Consider the following 21360-nt stretch of genomic DNA (forward strand, 5'->3'; position numbering starts at 1 on the left):
TTTTATTTCAAGTAATTAAAATAAAATATAATTAAAAATTAAATTACACCATCACCTTAGCCACATTTCAAGTGCTCAATAGCCACTATGTCTAGTGGCTACTATTTGGGACAGTACAAATATCAATCATTTCTATCATTGCAGAAAGTTCTGTTGGACAGCACTGGATAATTTAGACTAGGAATCCCAAATTTTAATGCCTACAGAGGCCAGACATAAAATTAAAAAAAAAAAAAAGAAAGATAAGAAAATTTGGCACACACAAAAAAGAAAATGTAAAATGCTTATGGGACATCCCAGAGGAAATGTTCAGTAGAAAAAGGAATAGAAAACTATAGAGCAGAGAGCAAATGTCAAGACTGTAGTGCAATGTTTTTGTAAATACAGATTATTGGCACACAGTCACGCACATTCATTTACATAATGTCTATAGCTGCTTTTGCTCTACAATGACAGAGCTGAATAGTTACAACAGAGATTTGAGGCCCAGAAACCAAAAATATTTAATACCTGGCTTTTTTTTTTTAGATGAAGTTTGTTTACTCCTGCTCTAGAGTAAGAGATCAGTTTACTATACAGTAAACACACATCCCTCAACCAAATGTGTGGGTTAAGCCCATTCATTTATTTATTTAACCAATTAGAAAATATTATTTATTAAGAAGGACCTATGTTCCAAGTTCAGACTAACAAGTGATATATGGAAATTCTTCAGTAAAAGTAACAGCATTTTTTAAAGTATGTAGATATAATTGTGATAAAAAGGACTTAATATTAAAGACTTCTTTTTTCTCAAAGCATCACAAGAAGATCTTACCAAGGCAAATACATGAGTCCTGCCAGTTTTAACAGTCTTCAAACAATTTTGTTTAGGTTCATGCAAAATTTTACTGGAATATTAGGTGATACTGGCTTCTCTGTCATTTCTTCCAGAGTAATTCAACATAAATACACAATCCAGAAATGTGAAAAGGCTTCCAGGCTGACATCTGAAAACCAAAAGTACCTCAAGGCCCAGTAGGCCATGGGTGATGTGGCTTGAAGAGAAGACTCTTCTTGGCATACCTACGACACATAAAGTACGTGACCATTCACTTAACACAGTCATTCATTCACCCATCCATTTACTTAGCAAATGTTTTTTAGGTACCTATTATTTACCAAGTACTGTTTTGGCCTTGCAGATAAAAAAGAAAAAATAAACCAAAAAAATGATTCTAGGAACCAATATAGATATTGATCTAGTTGAGGAAATTATGTCTCATGGAGTTCTAAGGGACTATAATGGTAAAGTTTAAATAGCTGGTGGGAAATTAAACATTTTCATTAACTTCTATTTCTTCACCAAATCCCATTAAGATGTGAGTAAAAGGAGTCTTAAAAATATATGTCAAAAAGGACAGTTTTCTGCAAAGAAAAAACAAGACTATGGCAATAGAAATTTGGAAGCTAGAAAGAAGGACTAAGTTCACTGACTTAAAAGAAATAAGACATTTCCAGTTTCAGCAACAGGGTGTAAAAAGCTTGGAAGTAACTCCCATTACAGTAAGAAAAAGCTGAACAAAGTGAGAATCAATGACCTTTCTTGGACCCATAAGAAAATGGAGGTTTCAGGGGAAAACACTGTACTGAAATCTGCTAAACAGATGAATTCAGAGTCACAGCCAGAATTTACTTAAGTGGAACAGAAGCCACTTAGCCATAAACTGGTAGAAACACTTAACGGGTACTTTTGAGCAATCACTGAAGGCTAAATGTGGACTACCATGAAAATGAGAAACTGCTTGGTCTTCAGTCTTAGGGTGACCTTGCACCTTCAGGAGTTTTACCTCAAGAAACTCCACCAGGTTCCGAAGCTGAAGTTCTGAGGAAGATCTTCTCATGGCTCTGGAATGGGGAAAAGATAAGTAATCATTATGTAATATACCTAGAATGTACCCTGTAACAAAGATCTACCATTCCAGGGCAAAGGCTTTACCAGAGCCTTATCCCAGATGAGGGAAGGGGGGTTGCTGCCACTCCAGATCCTCCAACCTTTCTGTTTTACCAAAGTAGTTCAAGGTTGGGGGTGAAGCTATACCAGGGGACAGATAGTGGTGAAGGTCACTGCCCAGACATACAGGCACACTAAAGGACTAAGATTTAATTGTAAGATTATAGAATGCTCTCCCTCTCCTATTCCTTTTCATCATAATAAACTCCATTATAATAATAGTAGATTACAGCAAAAAGAGCTTCATGGCACACACTCTGTCTGAGGAAGGGTACTTAGGAAAATCCAAAAGTAAGTGGAGAGGTAAACTGAGGACACTAGAAGAATTTGAAACTTTTGTCACTTAAAGCCACAGCAAATATAAATACAGTCCAATTCCTAAATATATTAATGTAAATCCTCATGCCATAGGCTTATTTACCTCAGTTCCCCTCACCTGACACAACATGCCTGGCTTTCAACAGAAAATTACAAGGCATGCCAAAAGGTAAGGAAAAATAGTCTAAAGAGACAAAATAAGCCTTTGAACCATACTCAGGTATAACATAGATATTGGCGTAATCACAGGGGAGTTTTTAAATCCTTGGTAATATGTTACCAGCTCTAATGGAAAAAATAGACAACATGCAAGAATAGTTGGGTAACATAGCAGAGAGATGGAAACCCAGAGGAAGAATACAAAAGAAATGCTACAAATCCCAAATTCATAGCAGACACAAAGAATGCCTGTGACAGGCTCATTAGTAAATTAGATACTAGATATGTCTGAGGAAAGAAACAGTGAGCTTGAAGATAGATCATAGGAATTTCACAAACTGAAATTTGAAGAGGAAGAGAGAATGAAAAAACAAAAACAAAACAAAAAACAGAACATCCCCAAACTATAGAATAATGTTAAAAGATGTAACATACACATAATTGTAAGGAGTAATAATGGCTGAAAGTCTTCCAAAATTTATCATAGATACCAAACCGCATAGATCCAGGAAGTTCAGAGAACACTAGGTGGGATAAATACCAGAACACAACATCTAGGCTTATTATATTTAGAACCACTCTCCCAACAAAAAGAGAGAGAGAGAGAGAGAGAGAGAGAGAGAGACACACACACACACACACACACACAAAGTCTTGAAAAAGTCCAAGGGGAACAAATGCATCTTAACTATAGAGGACTAAAGACGCAGTGGACTTCTTTTTGTAAGAAATCCTGTAAGGAAAAATAAGGTGGGATGAATTTAAAGTTTTGAAAGAAAAAAAAAAGTACCAGCCAGGAATTCTAAATCCAGAAAAATTATCCTCCAAAGTGGAAGAGAAATAATAATTCCCTTTGACAAAAACTGAAGAAATTTAATGCCAGCCTAACTGTATAAAAACAAAACAAGTTAAAAGATTTCTTTAAATGGAAGGAAAGTGCTATAATCCACAAATTTGTATCTACCTAAAGAAAGGAAGAGTGTTAGGAGAAAAAAAAAATAAAGATAAAATAAAAATATTTTATTTTTCTTATTCTTATTTGATCTAAAAAATAACTTAATATAGGGGCACCTGGGTGGCACAGCAGTTAAGCGTCTGCCTTCGGCTCAGGGCGTGATCCTGGCGTTGTGGGATCGAGCCCCACATCAGGCTCCTCCGCTATGAGCCTGCTTCTTCCTCTCCCACTCCCCCTGCTTGTGTTCCCTCTCTCACTGGCTGTCTCTATCTCTGTCGAATAAATAAATAAAATCTTTTAAAAAAATAACTTAATATAAACTCATAATAGCAACAATTTTCTGTGTGCCTACTGCATATGGGTAAGTGAAACGAATGGCAGTAATGTCATAAGAAGAGGAAGGAGGGACTGAGAATGCTCTAAGATACCTGCACTACTAGCGAAGCAGTATAGTGTTGCTTGAATGTAAGTTAGATTAGCTAAAAATGTATATTGGAAAATCTAAGGCAACCATTAAATTTCTAAAGACTAATTTATCCTATGCTAAGATAGGAGACTAAGGGGAATCATATAAGATGCTCACTTAAAAGCCAAATAAAGCAGAAAAGGAGTAAAAAGAATAAACAAGTTCAACAAATAGAATAAAGTTTAAAAAATGTAAGATATATTAACCCAACTCTATCAAGAATGGCTCTCAATGTGCATGATCAAAACACCAGTTAAAATTCAGGGACTGTCAGGATGGATAAAAAAGCAAGACCCAGCTTCATGTTGCCCCATGAAACCAACTTTAGAAACCAACTTTAAAAAACAAAATTTCAGATTGGTTAAAAGGGATGGAGCCATATATATTATGCTAACACCAATCAAAATAAAACTAAAGAAGTTTTATCAATTTCAAACAAAGCATACTTTAGACCAAGGAAAATTATAATGGATAAACAGGCATTATATAATGATAAAGGAATCAATTTTAGCTTCTCTTAAATGCGTATGTACCTAACAGTAGTGTGTCAAAAAACATTAGGCAAAAGCTGATAAAATTGAAGGTAGATATGAACAAATTCACTCCTATCATTGATGCCTTCAACACTCCTCTTTCAGTAACTAATAGATCAAGCAGAAAATTGGAATATATTTAACCTGAATATCACTATCAATCAACTTGATCTAACTGATATTTATGGAATATTCCAACCAACAACAGCAGAGGAGGACATATCCTCTTCAAGCTTACACAGAACATTCACCAGGATTGATCACATTCTGAGACATAAAATATGCCTTAATAAATTTAATAGATAAGAAAATATACAAAGTATATTCTCAAACTCAGTGGAATTAAGATATACATCAAACATTTTGATTTGTTTATTTGTTTCTCGTGTATTGAGTTTGAGAAGTTCTTTGTATATCTTGGATACCAGTCCTTTATCTGTAGTGTCATTTGCAAATATATTCTCCCATTCCGTGGGCTGCCTTTCAGTTTTTCTGACTGTTTCCTTGGCTGTGCAGAAACTTTTAATCTTGATGAAGTCCCATAAATTCATTCAAAAAATGGGCAGAAGATATGAACAGACACTTTTCCAATGAAGACATACAAATGGCTAACAGACACATGTTAAAATCAAAATCATTAGCCATCAAGGAAATTCATGGTGTGTGAGTCATTAGCCATCAAGGAAATTAGCCATCAAGGAAATTCAAATCAAAACCACACTGAGATACCACCTTATGCCAGTTAGAATGGCAAAAATAGACAAGGCAAGAAACAACAATTGTTGGAGAGGATGTGGAGAAAGGGGATCCCTCCTACATTGTTGGTGGGAATGCAAGTTGGTACAGCCACTCTGGAAAACAGTGTGGAGGTCCCTTAAAAAGTAAAAAATTGAGCTACCCTATGATCCAGCCATTGCACTACTGGGTGTTTACCCCAAAGATACAGACGTAGTAAAGAGAAGGGCCATATGCACCCTAATGTTCATAGCAGCAATGTCCACAATTGCTAAATCGTGGAAGGAGCCAAGATGCCCTTCAACAGATGACTGGATTAAGAAGTTGTGGTCCATATATACAATGGAATATTACTCAGCTATCAGAAAGAACAAGTTCTCAACATTTGCTGCAACATGGACGACACTGGAGGAGATAATGCTAAGTGAAATAAGTCAAGCAGAGAAAGACAATTATCATATGATTTCTCTCATCTATGGAACATAAGAACTAGGAAGATTGGTAGGAGAAGAAAGGGATAAAGAAAGGGGGGGTAATCAGAAGGGGGAATGAAACATGAGAGACTATGGACTATGAGAAACAAACTGAGGGCCTCAAAGGGGAGGGGGGTGGGGGAATGGGATAGACCGGTGATGGGTAGTAAGGAGGGCACGTATTGCATGGTGCACTGAGTGTTATACACAACTAATGAATCATCGAGCCTTACATCGGAAACCGGGGAAGTATGTATGGTAACTAACATAATATAATAAAAAATCATTTAAAAAAAAAAGATATACATCAAACAGAGATAACTGGCAATTGCCCAAATATTTGAGATTAGACAACATACTTTTAAATAACTTTTGGGTTAAAGAAGACAAATGTTGGGCCAAAGAAGAGAAATTTTATTTGAAGTAAATGGAAACGAGAGAACAAGTTACAAAAATTTGTGGAATATCATACAAAGCAGTTGTAAGAAGGAATTAATAGCAATAAGTGCACATATCACAAAAGAAGAAAGACCTAAAGCCAACTTTGTCTTAGGAAACTAGACAAAAGTTTTAAAAATTTATCTTATAAACAGCCAAAATTTTAAAAAACGACATGATACATTTTTGTAATCTTATAATTTTCTTACTTTAGAGCAATTTGTAAATATGAGAAATTGGGGTACAGTGTGCTATAAATTCAATGTTTGTATTCCCCCCAAATTCATTTATTGAAATCTAATCCTCAATGAGGGTATTTAGAGGTAGGGATTTTGAAAGGTGGTTAGGTCCTGAGGGTCAAGCTTTCATGAGTGTGATTCATGCTGTCATAAAAGAGGCCCGAGAGAAGGTCTCTCACATCTTTCGCCATATGAGGTTATCACAAAAACACAATGGTCTCTGAACCAGGAAGTAGGCTCTTACCAAACACCAAATCGGCCAATGTGTTGATCCTGGGCTTCCCAGCCTCCAGAACTATGAGAAATAAATGTCTGCTACGTATAAGCCACCCGTTCTATGGTATTTTGTCGTAGCAGCCTGAACAGACCAAGACACTGTGTTTTCTTCACAGATGGACTATGAAATGACTGTTGAAAACTGTTGGATTTTAATGCACCTTTTTCTTAGGGATGGGATGATGTGAACAGAAAATGTCATTGTTGTTCTGGTTGCAGAAGACATTTGGGGAAAATCAGCCACATCTTTCCTCAACCCTCAAGTGTTAACATGTGAAAACCCCTAGCCTAGATTGCAATTCATTACACTTGATAACAAAATTCTATAATATAGTCCACCTGGCATTTCTATCCTCTCAACAAAACATAAACAGTCATGTATAAGTCTGTTAGCCAATTTCATGACTTTTATATACCATCAATCCATTGTAATTTGTTTATGGACTTGTGTCAAATGTCCAGTGTTTTAGTCTCAATGATTTAACAAATAATTATTGAGCAACTGTATACCCATTATGCCAGATGTCCAGAATGATGAAGTTGAAAAGACATGGCCCCTACGTTCAACCGACCCATAGTCTAGTGAGATAAGCAATTACAAATACATTTTCAAAATAATGGAAATACTGTGAACTTTATTTATATGAAAACATGGCTTGTTTTTCCCTATGTGACAGGACTGGAGGCCCTTGCGTAGGCTGTTGTGGACCGTTGCCCAGATCTCTTCAGCATTGAGGCCCTCACTCCTCTAGCTGCCGGAATTTTTGACAACTGACAGTTCCCAGCATGGCCACATTGGTGAGGGAGTTTCACCTTGCCTAAGGTTAAGCCCCTTCCTGGGGGCGACTCACACACCATATCTGGCTGATGTGAGGGTACAGAATTGCTGAATTCAAGTTAAGTCTCAAGTCCTCTGAGCTCTAGAAATTCCCAGGTGACCAGCTGAGGCTGTGGTTGTGACTGCAACACAGCTCTGCTTCTCCTTCTGTCTCATCCTGCTTTCCTCACACCTTCACAGGGATTATTTCTGAGGGCTTTCTCCAATCAACCTCCTGCAAGAAAGCTTTGTCTCAAGATCCACTTTCTGCTGACCTAAGACATCTCTGACTATATGCACATGTAGGAGTCCTAAGTGTCAAGGAAAATCCTGAGGGCCAGACTGGAAATAGGATAAGACATTAAATAAGGGAGTCTGTTAGGGGAGACCTGATGTGGGATTTATAGGGCATTAGAAGACCCTTGAGACTTGGACTAGACACTTGCTTCAGGTAACTTTATCCAGTAAGAGCAGAGTGGCCGATCAGCCCGGGACCCAGTTAGAGTAGTTTTAACACATAGGAGGTAAGATGAGTGTAGCCCTTACATTGCTGTTATGGGGAGTCTCTGTGACATTTCGTAAAGAGGTCTGAATGACCTCACAAACATGAGGAACTAGAGATATGTTTCTGACCTGATCCCAACAAACTAAAGTGGCCTTAGGTAGGAAGTCCCCAAATATGTGTATGTCTGACATCTTATGGATTAATCATTATTAACTCTCAATTAAATAAAAATATTGGAATTTGGTTTTAAAAGTATTGGGTTAGGGGTTATTAAACATTTTCCAAAAAGTGAAACCTCTGCCGTTGATAACAGGCAATGCAAATTTAAGCGATACATCGATGAATAGTTTTATTAGAATCATTGTGTATTTATTTAAGCATGTAACAGAAAATTTACCATATGATGATGTGGTTTTGCAGACTTTATTATTATTTAGAACAATAACCATTAAGTAAATAATGAATAATCAATCAGTAAAATACATAATCATTGAGTAAAACAGAGATGATAACAAATTATGATGTTGGTGATCTGTCTGAATTTTGAAGGTCACTGACTTATAGGGGAAGTAACAGTGGTGATGGAAAGATGCAGTGTGGAAAAGCCTTGGGGTATGGAAATGGAAGTGGAGAGGCGCATAAGAAAGTTTGGACAGCAGCACTTTTGCAAAGTTACGTGTGGGGATCTAGGGGTCATCTGTGGGGCTTTGGAGAACAAATACGGTTGGTGATGTCTCAACTCTGCAATATGGCGGGGAAGCTGGAAGGGCTGAGATCTTCCAGTTACCACTCTGAAACTATACTTAGCTTAGGTGGAACATTGACTTGATAATCTGCCAATCTAAGGGGACTTTGTCAGGGAAGACAGGTTTTTCTAGCTGTTTAAGGGCAGGTAACATAGAGGAGTTTGTGGCACCTTAAGTCCTAAGGGCTAATGTTCAATAACTATCTGCCTTGTCCCACTATGTGCCCTGCCTGTTTTAAGCATAAGAGATCCAGCAGTGAACAAAAGGGATGCATCTCTCTGTTCCGATGGAGCTTTCATTTTGATAACCATATCCAGGATACCCTAATATAAATCCAGTTTACAGTGAACTGAATTGTGACTCTTAAATTATGAATGAAAGAAACTTCACTACTCCCAAGGTAGCTTTTGTCCAGGACTGAATTTTTGCTTCCAAAAAATCTCTACCCAAGGCTTAAATTATGTCTCTTGTTTGGAATTAAACATTTAAGTGGCTTGTTTTTAATTTCAACATACTCAGTATTTTTAAAGAAATTTTAAATGTACTTTACAGAAATAGATGCTATTCTTTCAGGAAGATATTGTTTTTAGTACTTTCAGAAAAATAGCTAGTTAGTGTAGAAAATATTTGTAGTAAGACCCAGGTTTATTTGACTATGCCAAGTTAAACTGTTTTATAATCATAAAACATAGCCTTACGTCCTTTGTGTCACAGGCCTGCTGTGACAGGACACAGATACCTTACTGAAGCTCAGTTATCAGTACTGAGCAAAGAACTGAAAATCAGTGCCTACTGATAAGGAGTCAGTACCATCATTCCAAATGCATTAGCTGTTCTTCAGATTATATTCTCAATGTTTGTAAACAAACATTTGGCAATATTAAAGCTTCTTTGGTGAATGACTTTCTACGAAAAAATCTGTATGTTTTAATTGTTATGTTTTGTTTGGTAATGCTTTTAATTAAAAATGTTAGGTGTCTTTAAATTTCATCTTTGACATAAACATAGCAAGCTCCCCGGGCACATTGACTAGGATTTACTGATGGAGGACAGGGTTGTTCTCCAAGAAGAAACACTTCCCTTGAAGCAATATGGTTCTGGCTTCTTCATTGCCTGTGGTAATTTCCTCTTATTTCACTATCTTCCCATTTAAATATGTATTTTTTTAACTAGAAAAAAAAAGTTTTTTTTTTCCTAAATCAAATAATTCTACTTAAATGGGGTATCTAGGATAGACATATTTGCGGAGATGGTAGAATAAGGTTTACTGAGAACAAGGGGAAAAGAGAAACGGGGAGTTATTATTTGGTGGGTACAGAGTTTCTGTCTGGGGTGATGAAAATGTTCTGGAAATGGACATTAGTGATGGCTGCATTATAAATGTACTTAATGCCCTTAAATCGAACATTTAAAAAGAAAGCGATGAAATTTACATTATGTATACTTTTACCACACACACACACACACACACACACACACACACACACACACGGCCTTTGAAACCACCAAATTTGCAATGGCATCATTAAATATTTCTTAATGTAATGTTGGTGTCACCATATTCTAATTTCCAGTCGGCAACCATCAGGATTTGCAACCACATGAAAGCAAAAAAAATCTCAATTATTTCCTGGAATCTCTCAGAGCTTTTACTACGTGGTTTTACTCTCCTCAGACAGGCACAGAATGTTCTTATCATTCAGAAGGTTAACAAATCACCTATTTAAAGAGCTGCTTTGATAGCACACACTTCTATGGTTCTTGGCCTGTGGGAAGAATTAAATACTCTGTTTCTAGTTGGACAGTGTATTGTTTCCGACCATGAGTAATGCTAGGGAAGTTACTGAAACTGGCCCCCAGGAATGAAGATGTTTCATGAGAAGCCAACCTTTTGATGAAGAAAGCTCCAAAGAGATTTAAACCTGAAACACCAAATGTGATCATGCCTCAATTTTCTTTTTTATCCCCACAGACTCATAATTATAAAGTAAGCTCACAAATTGGTGATTTAATGCTTATATAAATGATATGCTTAGACATCATTCTATAAAAAATGGGCACATAAATTATTTCTGAACAGTAATATTTCCTCAAGTATTTGAAGTGGATTTATTCAAAATACAGGATTGTTTCCAAATATAAAAACTCTCATATGATTTAAATGGGAAAGCATCTTTCACTTTGTTGTCATGTTAATATATGTCCACATCAAAAAATTCATCTCGTGAATTATTAAAGAATTAACCTCAACAAGGCAAATTACAAGGAATGAATTATTGCTATTAAAGGGTCAACTTGAATCAAATCAAATAGTGCTCAAGGGGCTATAACTATCTCAGAAAAAGTTCTAAATGAAGTCATTATTTTACAGTAGACATTAGAGCAAAACTTTTCATTCAGTTGCCTACTTAAATTCTAGAAGACTGTATTCTGTGGTGGAGCGTTCACTTTTCCTAGGATACAGGGTAAATTGAAAGGAGAATATTTGCAGACCAAATAGGTGCCATGCAGTAAATACACACTTCCCAGACATGACCTGCATCTGAGGGTTCCAAACTAAACAGGACATAACTGTCAGGCTGGAGGATGAAGAAATAGCAACACGGAGGAGAAAACAGTCTCTTAAAACCCTCAGTCCATTCTGACATTTTCATTCCTTGACAGAAACTTACGTAGCTTCTCCTGTACGGTTCGTTCTACATCTTTTACAAATACAGACTCGTTTTCTCCTGTGCTACCGTTTTACCCTAAGGTGCTCTCGTGAATGGCGGAACTGCCTAAGGTCACGCAGATCATCAGTGGCAGAGTCAAGAGTCAAACCTGAGCATTCTGCCCCAGGGTGTGTGTGCTCAGCCATGATACGAGGCTAGCTCCCTGAAAAACTAATGAAATGATCTTTGTGAAAGGAAATCACAAACACCGGGTCCCCTTTGCTTTCTACAATTCAGGCATTGCACATTATTCTATTCTATCCCATCTCGTGCTTGAACTCAACTTTTGTCTTCACGTGGGATGTCTTCCTTTGTTTGAAAAGCAAGTACAGCCAACAGAGTTTACTTCCATGGTGTAAGGTAGCAGGCCTTGCTTCCAGCAGCACTGGTCAGCCAGCAAGTAAACAGGCAGGAGCAGGGCCAGGAGGTGGTCTTCTGGGAAATGCCTGGCTTTTATCTCTCTCTTTTGTAGTTTCTTTTCACTTCCATTATGTGCATCTCCTGAGCTGGTCTCATCGGTCAAATGATGACAATTCTGCCATCACGCACTGTGAGAACAGCCTTCATTCAACATGAAGTTTTCCACATGTGAGAATTCAGAGGGAAAAATTCTGCATTAATCCTTCTTATTTTTTTTAATCCCATAATTCAGATTGCACGCTTTCTCCCTCATTACTTGCCCTAGAGTCACCTTCAAGGCTACAAATCATTATAGTGCCCTAAAAGCTGAATTCACATAAAATGGTTAATTTCTTAGGATTTTTGCATCCATCAAGAGCTTTAGTTAGCATAATCCTTTTTGCTTGTTGCTCTTTTCCATTGAAAGAATGCTCTCCCTTGAGATAAAGAAGCAAGCAAAGAGGTTTACTCTCCCTGCCTTTGCTCACATGACGAAGCAGCTGGTCAGGATGGCAGGGAACAGTGAGTGGAGTACAGGGCTTCTTCAAGCCTCAGCTCTGTGCTTGTACGATTGATTATGAGGGGGGCTCCTGACGGGCTCAGTCGGTAGAACATACGACTCTTGATCTCCAGGTTGTGAGTCCCAGCTCCATGCTGGGTGAAGAGATCACTTACAAATAAAATCTTAAAAAGGAATGGATTATGAGAATTGATTATGATAGTGCCTAAATGTTAGGGTTCTCATGAGTCTTAATTGAGATAATGCCTTTGAAGAATACACCACAGGGCCTGACCCAGGACGGGTGCTCTAAACGTTTATCTTTAATATATCACATTCCCTTCCTGAGCAGTGGGCCTGTTTTCACCATGTTCATCTTCTTGTTAGTAAGATATTAATTCATCAAGACTAAAGCAATACCTTCCTTACTAGTTTCCTTGATTCTACTTTCACCACCCTGCATGAACTTGCTAGAGTTTCTCTGCTAAAATAAAACTTTTTTTAAAGATTTTTTAAATTTATTTGACAGAGAGAGACACAGCGAGAGAGGGAACACAAGCAGGGGGAGTGGGAGAGAGAGAAGCAGGCTTCCCGCTGAGCAGGGAGCCCGATGTGATGCGGGGCTCAATCCCAGGACCCTGGGATCAGGCCCTGAGCCAAAGGCAGACGCTTAACGACTGAGCCACGCAGGTGCCCCTAAAATAAAACTTTTATCATGCTATTACCTCATTCTAATACCTTTGATAACATCCAGCTGCCAGCACATCAATTGGCAGATATTAATCACCAAACGCATTCGGTGAACAAATAAATAAACACACGGGTGCCCTATGGGAGACTTTTCACAAACTCTACCCTCTTTTCTTAACCTTATCTCCTGCTAGTTATTACCATCAACAGAGAGCATTCATTTATCTATCCTGTGACTTCCACAAGTCAGGTACCATGGTAGCTGACGAATATTCAAGGGTAATAAAAGGGCTTATGGCTTCTTTGAAAGAAAACATTCACTTAAGCCACATTGACTTATTTATTGTCTTTTGCCTTCCCATTGCCAAGATTTTGATAGTTCTGTTCTGCCAGACCAAAAAGCTCTCTCTTCTTTCACATTCTTTTTATCCCTCAGGTTTCAGCCGCTCAGCTTGTACCTTGTTCTCCATAAACACTTACCTAACTATCCATGTGTAAAATGATCTCTCTCCCATCCCTCCTCTGCTTTTCTAAGACAATTATTTTTAATTATATCATACTTAACTTTGGCTAGGAATTATAATTATATAATGCATTAGAAGTTTCCTGGTACGAAAACTCTAAAATGCTATTATATATATTATATAACATATATATATTATAGGACATATAACATATAGCATATTATATAACATAAATATATATAGATAAACATATAATAAACATTTATATATATATATATATATATATATATATATATATATGTATTATATATATGGTTTATGCACTATCTCCTTACTGGTGTGAGTTCTATAAGGTCATGCCTTTCACATTGCACTTTTTATTGCTTAGTATCTTATATTAACCTAATATTAATATTTTGTCACATAGTCTTCCTCAGTCAGTATTCGCTGGTTGATTGATTGTTTGATAAGTTACTGGAAATTTCCTCGTGTTTAGCAGAGAGGTATGTTGTTTGCCCACAGTACTAGATATTCAATAAATGTTGCCTTGTCCCAGTACAAACTGATCGATTCATGAAAAGAATAAAAATCTCTTGACTGCCGTTGATAAAAAAGAAGCTCCCGAGCATTCAAGAGAAGAGGCAGAGAATTAAGGAATTGAATACCTCCTTGTGGTGAAAGAGAGTTACCTTTCCCCTGTCTTAATTCCCAACTTGCCCTATCCTTGTCCCTGTTCCCAGAGTGGAGATTCTTCCCCTGGGGTCTCTGGCTACTTATAAAGTCCATGAATGGTTCTGAGCAGGACCTGGAATCCAGTACAACGTTCTGCACAAGGAAAGGCAGATAGTTATATTTAGCGAGTACAGAGTAAAGGTTTAAACTCAAACTTATCTAACTGCTTTTCCGACTCTATCACGGCTTAGATGATTTCTTGCATCTTGGACTGGGGGAAGGATACAGTACTGGAGTGTCCAAGGAAAGTTTTGCAACACCACCACCACAGCAGTGACAGCAACAGAAGCATCAGTCAACACTTACGTATTATTTGATGTGTGGCAGGCACAATCCTAAGTGCTGTATGTCTTAACCTATTTGAAACCTCTCCACAAATCTATGAAGTAGGTAGTACTATGCTTATCCACAGTTTATAGTTTAAAAAACTGATGGTCAGAGAGGTTAAGTTATTTATACAAAGACACAAGTACATGGAACACAATGGTGCTGGGTGGGGGCAGAGAAGGCTTGTGGGAAAGAAAGATGGCCAACGTAATAGTTTTCTACTACCAGATTGTGTTTCAAGCCACCCTGTATTCAAGGCTACCCTGAATTCCACCTGAACCTTCTTCCTTGGCCAAAAGAGAAAATCTGTCCATGGTGGCAAAATAAGGAGCCAGACAACCCATTCCAGCCCCTGACCTGACCTTGAAGAGTCAGTCTAAGAATAAACCAGTCACATCAGGTTTGTGAAGATAATGACTTGCTTCCAGACCTCTTAGAAAATAAAAGGGTGTCCGAAGGAGACCTTTCTAAACTCTGGCATTCTTCACATCTTTAATATACAGGTACAATTTAAATCACTTGTATTTGATGTTGGTGAGGAAGAGTGACTAGCCTTGAAATGAACTTTGACAACATGTAGAATATAGTTACCCTGCTAACTAGTGGGTTGTCAGTAGAAATCATAGTTTAAGTGGTTTTAACAGCAGATGTGGAATGTGCTCTGAATTTGAATATTTCAAATATCTATAAGGCAGCCAAGCTTTAGGTGAACCCTACCCCCAAACGTTCCAACTTATTCAGGATAAATTTCAGCAGCCTCTGCACAAGCACTGCTTCTAGCCTCAAAAGTGTTCCAAGAGACCTGGATCCTGACGATAGCCCCATGGCATCTTTGTGACTTAACTGCCCATGACTTGCTTGTGTCTTAGTGTCTTCTGCCTAAAAGTGGGTGTGACAATGTATGCAACTTCACATCCGATTAATGGTATTTTAAATACGATGATGTTTGGTAAAATTCGTGGAGTTTTGGAAGTGAAGTTCTTACTAAAATTTAAAAAAAAGGGAAATATTTGTTCTTGTACAAATATGGCATGTAAAAAGAATTGTAGCTTGGTCACAGTTTTTAAACTAGACTGCAAAGACATGCTATCCAAGAATTTTGCTAATTAATTTTCTTTATTAAGAGTTTGGTCTTTCTTAAAATCGAGTACAATGGAAGAGTAGATTAGGTGCAAGAAGATCTGGGTATTAGTTTCTGTTGTGCTTCTTACCAGCTCTGTGAATTTGGGCAGATCATCGGACTTTCATTTACTCATCTGTAAAATGGAAATAGTGGAAATGATTTCCCTTGCTCATCTCAAAGGATTGCTACGACATACATCAGAAAACAGTAAAAGCTCACATTTATGGGAGCTTAACTTATCGGGCCATGCTCTGAGTTATGCACTTTATATATACTGCTTCATTTCATCTTCTCTCCAATATTTTAAGTTAGGTAATCATTTTTACCTATCATACAGATATGGGAACTAGACTCAGAGAGGTTAGGTATATTGTCTTTACTATCAGAGGAAAAAGCAGATGTGAACGGCAACCAAAATGACTCTGCTTTATAAAAGTAAGATGGTCTACCTGTCAAGATAATGTGTCTTCTTTTCCTCTTCCTTTCCTACTTCTTCTTCCATTTTCTCCTTAATACCCTTATCCCCCCACTCCTTTCTCTCTCTTTGGTGACAATTACTGCCATTATTCATCATATGCACTATGGTAGGGTTGGGTTTTGATTCGCAGCAAACCAGGGCTGGGCAAAGCAATAATCATGGTGGAATCTATAGCCAATGTTCTGTCTTTGTGTGGTCATTCACCAAGTGTTTCTTGAGAATTTACTATATACCATGACTGTGCTGGGTACAGGGACTCTACAAATGAAAATGATGCACTTCCTCCCTTGGGGTGACACACATCCGTAAACAGCTATTACAGGAAGAAGAAGCGATTGCATGTCGTATGAAAGAAATGGATGCAAGAGGAGTTCAAGAGGAAAACGTCATTAATTCCACATAAGGGGATCATGGATTTTGCACCAAGATCCAGGGAAAATAATACTTGGCTTTTTTTTTCTAAATGATCGGAATAACTGGGTATGTGGTTATTCAATGTCAAAGACAGGAGGCGTGGGGTAAGATGTTATAAAATTAGGGAGGCGGGTCTTGGGAAATAAGGCAAAATGTCATGTGACAGCACCCCTCCCCTCCTTTAGATACCCACTCAAGAATTTAATTCCTTCAAGTTTCATCAAGGCAAAAGTATTTATTGTAGAATTGTGTACTTGGATGGCTAGAGGAAGGAAAGAGAAGGTGGAGGATGGGAGGGCTATCCTCTCAAGTTTCACAGATGTTGATTTCAAGTTTCCACCTGGTAACAGCCTAGGGGCCAGGGCAGAAAGATACAAGTCAAAACATAGAGACACACAGGGAGAGAATTAAACAGCATCCAGCAAGGGAATTACAAAAACTCAAAAAAGCTTTCCAGTGGCTAAATAAATATCTTTCCTTGTGTTTACACTTTTTTTTTTCTATTTACTGAAATTTGAAAAGAGCCATAGACTCTGTTGCCTTTTCAAAGTTCTGGATTATATAAAAGTATAGTCCATGAAAATCAAAATTTTCATACGCAGGCTAAATTATAGTGTGACCAATTTCTAGTATCTGTGTGTTTTATTTAGAAAAAAAGAAGAAACCCAATGGCTGGTAAACAAGAAAGAATATAAACTATGAGTAATGAAATAATAATAGTAATTAATAATAATAATAATAATAATAATAATAATAATAATAGCAAACGTGACATTCTTTTCATATAAAACCATGACTGTCTTCCAGGACACTTTAGAAATATGTTCAAAATACATAGAAAAACTCCACAGCAGAGTACTTGAATTTGCACAAACAGCCCAAGGCAAGTAAGAATCTGAAAGAGTATTTTCATATAAATCTACTCATGTATTTCTGCAGACCACATTTAAAATAACCACAAGATTAATTTGGTTCCATTTGCCAGATTTGCACATCACGAAAGCAAGAAAAACTGTCATTTGGCAAGTATAAATGTTACTTATAAACAAGACTAGAAAGGGTGGATAGTGGAGTGAGGCTGGGGGTGGGGAAGCAAACCCTTTAGTTACAATGTTTCAGGGAAATGAATCGACACAATAAAACAAATTTCAAATCAAGTTACCCCTCTATACTACATAAGCAGTTTAGAATCTTAAGCAGATGCAGAAGGAATAAAGCAAATGGGGAGAAAAAAAGGCCGATAAACTTTCTGGCTGCAATACAAGAGACATATCATTACCATATGATCTAATGTGGGTGTCAGCCGGATTGTGTTCATCGAGGGAAACCTTATTTTTTAACTGTGCTATGGAGTAGAAGCAGGAGGTTTTCAACCTAGTGACAGTCACAGAGCAGCACCTACCCCCTCCTTTCCACACCTGCAAACTCTTTTGCTTGGGCTGAATATTTAGTGTAATTACATCTCAGCTTTGAGGGCTCCTGTGGCAAATCCCCGGATTAAAAGGTATGGTTTTCAATAATTGTCCTGAACTCTGCTACAGACTAATAAAACTTCGATCAAGTTGAGAGCAAAAGGAATTATTTGGTGAGAGAAAGAAAAGAAAAAAAAATCGTGCTAAACTTTTGATAATCTTTATGCAGTATTTTAAACAAGTATTACTTGAAGACAGAAGTTAAATATTTGGTAAAATGGTTGAATGCATTGTTTTAGTTCTTTCTGTTCTTGCAAAGATGTTTATTAAAAAAAAAAAAAAACTATAACCTAACACCATGACTATCTATATTGATATATTTTGTATTTGTACTAATGAAATGTTTTACCTCTTTAGAAAGTATTTAAATTCTAGGTCAGCATACTATTTGTAGTTGGGTTACATATATATATATATTTAAGGATTTAGTTCCCTCCTGAATTCTTGCATATTTTCAGAACTTTTAAAACCTCAGAGATGTGAACTCTGGTGATGAGCGGCAGAAATCAAATAAATGTATATTTCTACAACCTAGAAAAGAATAGAAATTATCACCAGAGAAGTGAAAATAAACATTGAAAATACTTATGCTGCTTATTAAAGATAATCTCACAGTTAGCTACATAATTCCTTACAGAGAAAGAAAAAACCCAGTCAGTTATTTTCGATGCAAATGAAATTTTATTGTAAGGTACATCACTTGAAAACGAAGGTGTAGGTTATTTTTCTTGCTAATTTCAAAACAGGGGAACACAATGACCACTGGTTAAGTGAGCTCCCAGTGACATAAATTCCTGTGGCTTTTTCTTTTCCTATTGCTATTTTGACCAGAAAAAGAACCAAATGCCTCCGATAGCTTTCCTTATTTATGGATAAATGCCATTTTTATTGTCTATTTTTAAATTATTTCCATTATTATTGAGGCTTTTCCTTCACCTAGTGCTGGGGGATTTTTATTTTGCTCTGCAGTTATAGTTTTCCTTATCTCCTGAGGGTTCAATTTTGATTTTGAAAGTCATCCCAAACGCATAAATGACATCCTACAAATGTTGAACTGAGTGATATAGTTAATTTAATGGGCTGAAGTAGTTTAAGGAGCCAGAAATTATTATTTTTGATGAAACACGTATAAATTGTGGCGACTAGCTTTAGTGGAGCAGTGATATTATACTTAGCAATTAACATCTAGGAAAGAGTCATACTTTTTGAGCATTTTTGAGAATGCTTAAAACAGTTTCAATGAAATTTAGAAAGTATATTATCTCAGGAATAATCTCCTTGGTTTCTACAAGGGCATCTGCTCTTTTTTGTTTATTTTTCTTATATACTAAGGAAGGAAGGGAATTATTAAGAAATTATTAATATCAACTGCCCCCATTAATTGTTTTAAGATGCTGGGTCTTCAAGTATGATGACACTTATTTAAAAGAAATCATCTCCTGGGGGAATTTGTATAAAGTTTCTGGATGCATATTCTTCTCCAGGACATTCAAGGTTAAAATGCACACACACACACACACACACACACACACACACAAATCAAAATGATAAAAATAAGTAATGGAAACTATAAACTTCCAGCTTGTGCTCAGCGTTAAACCAAGAAAAATATTGTACAGAGAATTTGCACCATTTTAACAAGAGTAAACACATATAAATGATAATATTCGTCTGAGCTAGCGTTCAACATTTCCTTTTTGGGGTTAGTGAAACAACCAGGCATTTTCTGTTCTGGAGAAAAGATCAAAAAGCAACATCTGCATTAATTCTCATTGCTATTTATTCAATCTGCAATTACTTTGCTTCATTTTTCTTCTAAAATTGTAAGATATTAAGTATGCAACACTAGCAAACTGTGGTAAACTGTAAACATTGCATTTTAATGTGAAACAGACAGAAACCACTCCCTTAGATCCAGTCCAAGGGAACACTGCCAAAACAATGGGGCTCCGTTAAAAGGCTAGGCAGCAACTGAGTGGGAACAGGGAACACGCTCCCAGAGAAAACCTGATACCAAATTTAAAGGGGCAGTGTGAACAATAATCTTTGTGGTATTTTTTAAATGAGAAGCCACATGCCAGTGCTGCCTTACACATACCCCAGTAATAAATATGAACTTAAGAACAAAAGTGTAAGAAATCCAAAAACTTTTTTTTTCCTTCTCCAGTGCATCTAGCCAAGAATTTCCAGAAGTTACGTAGATAGATGCATTAAGGTTAGGACATCCAAAGTGGTTTATTTTTTTGTCTTTGTTTGTCTTGGATTTGTTGTTGTTGTTGCTTATGTTACAATTGGCTGATGACTGAAAATCATTCTTGGAGTTGGGTTATGAATGGGCAGCATTAATATGATTCTTGTAAGTGTACAATTCAAAGTAGATGGAGGGGAACGAAAGATAACATCTGCTATGTGTTTTGGGAATCCTTAGAACAGTTTCAATAGGATTCGAAAACATATCAAGTCAAAAACACACTGCTTGCTCTCCACATGATCAACTCCTTTTTGTTATTCAGATCTGTGTAGTTCCCTTCAGCCACCTGAACACCAGCTCAACGACAGATGTATGTATCTAACACGCTTATTGAATGAATGGATAAATATTGTATGGATTTGTCGAAACTGTACTTTTGTTTGTTTACAAAATTGCCCTCTGGGTAAAGCCAGATGACATGTAAGTCCTGTAAAAACCAGGAGGCTTTTCCATATATGTTTATTGTTTTATTAAAAAAAAAAAAAGATCAGTTTGAGAAACTGGCCCACAGATTTATCTTAAAAAATAAATTATGTTCCACCAAGTTGAGGTTTTCCATTTGTTACCTTTCTCAGGCTAGAAATTTGATATCGAGAAAAGATAAGTTTGTGTTTTAAAAAATCAGACCGACTGGTTGCCCGGAACAAGCCGAATAACTGGTATTGTTAATAAATTGATGGTCAATTGAGTCATTTATGTGCAAAATGTTGTGCAAGGCCTGGGTACAGAACAAAGAATAATAAGACACGCCCTGAAGGAGTACATCTTCTAGTTGGGGGGACAGACCAAGCACGCAAAACAAATTACAGTATAATGTGATAAGTTCTTTAAAAGAGGTAAGAGCAACGTGCTTTAGGGCACAGAAGAAGGAGGAAGCAGCATCCTGCCTGGATGAGCCAGGCAATCCACAAGGGAAGTCCATTAGCTCAGTCAGTCTTCACAGCCATCTTACAAGGTAAGTATTTTAAATGGCACTTAGCTTTGAGTGTCGGGGTTGAGGTGGCGACTGGAGGAGAGAGGAAATGGAGAAAAATAAGGCTTGAAACATCGGTTGATACCAAATTATGAATGGTCTCACAGGCCACAAAGGGGACGTGAACCTTACTGGCAAGCCTTAAGAAGTCAACGAGGAGTTTTCTGTAGAATA

The 21360-nt window shown here is 37.0% G+C and overlaps 1 protein-coding gene across 3 annotated transcripts in view; it reads left to right on the forward strand.

The window, feature by feature from the left end:
- Positions 1-17829: 17829 nt before the first annotated feature.
- DCN (decorin) overlaps positions 17830-21360 on the forward strand; it is a 41366-nt gene continuing 37835 nt past the window's right edge. The window contains exons 1-2 of one of the 3 annotated variants that reach the window (XM_045779900.2): positions 17845-17994; positions 20476-20523. The gene's annotated coding sequence lies outside the window, so the exon portion shown is untranslated. Of the gene's footprint in view, positions 17995-20475; positions 20524-21030; positions 21169-21360 lie in introns of those variants that run through there. The other 2 variants (XM_045779897.2, XM_045779899.2) reach the window with 2 other exon arrangements.

Source organism: Ursus americanus, chromosome 17 (genome assembly GCF_024610735.1).
Source record: "Ursus americanus isolate L20-20 chromosome 17, mUrsAme1.1.p, whole genome shotgun sequence".
NCBI classification, from domain to species: domain Eukaryota; kingdom Metazoa; phylum Chordata; class Mammalia; order Carnivora; family Ursidae; genus Ursus; species Ursus americanus.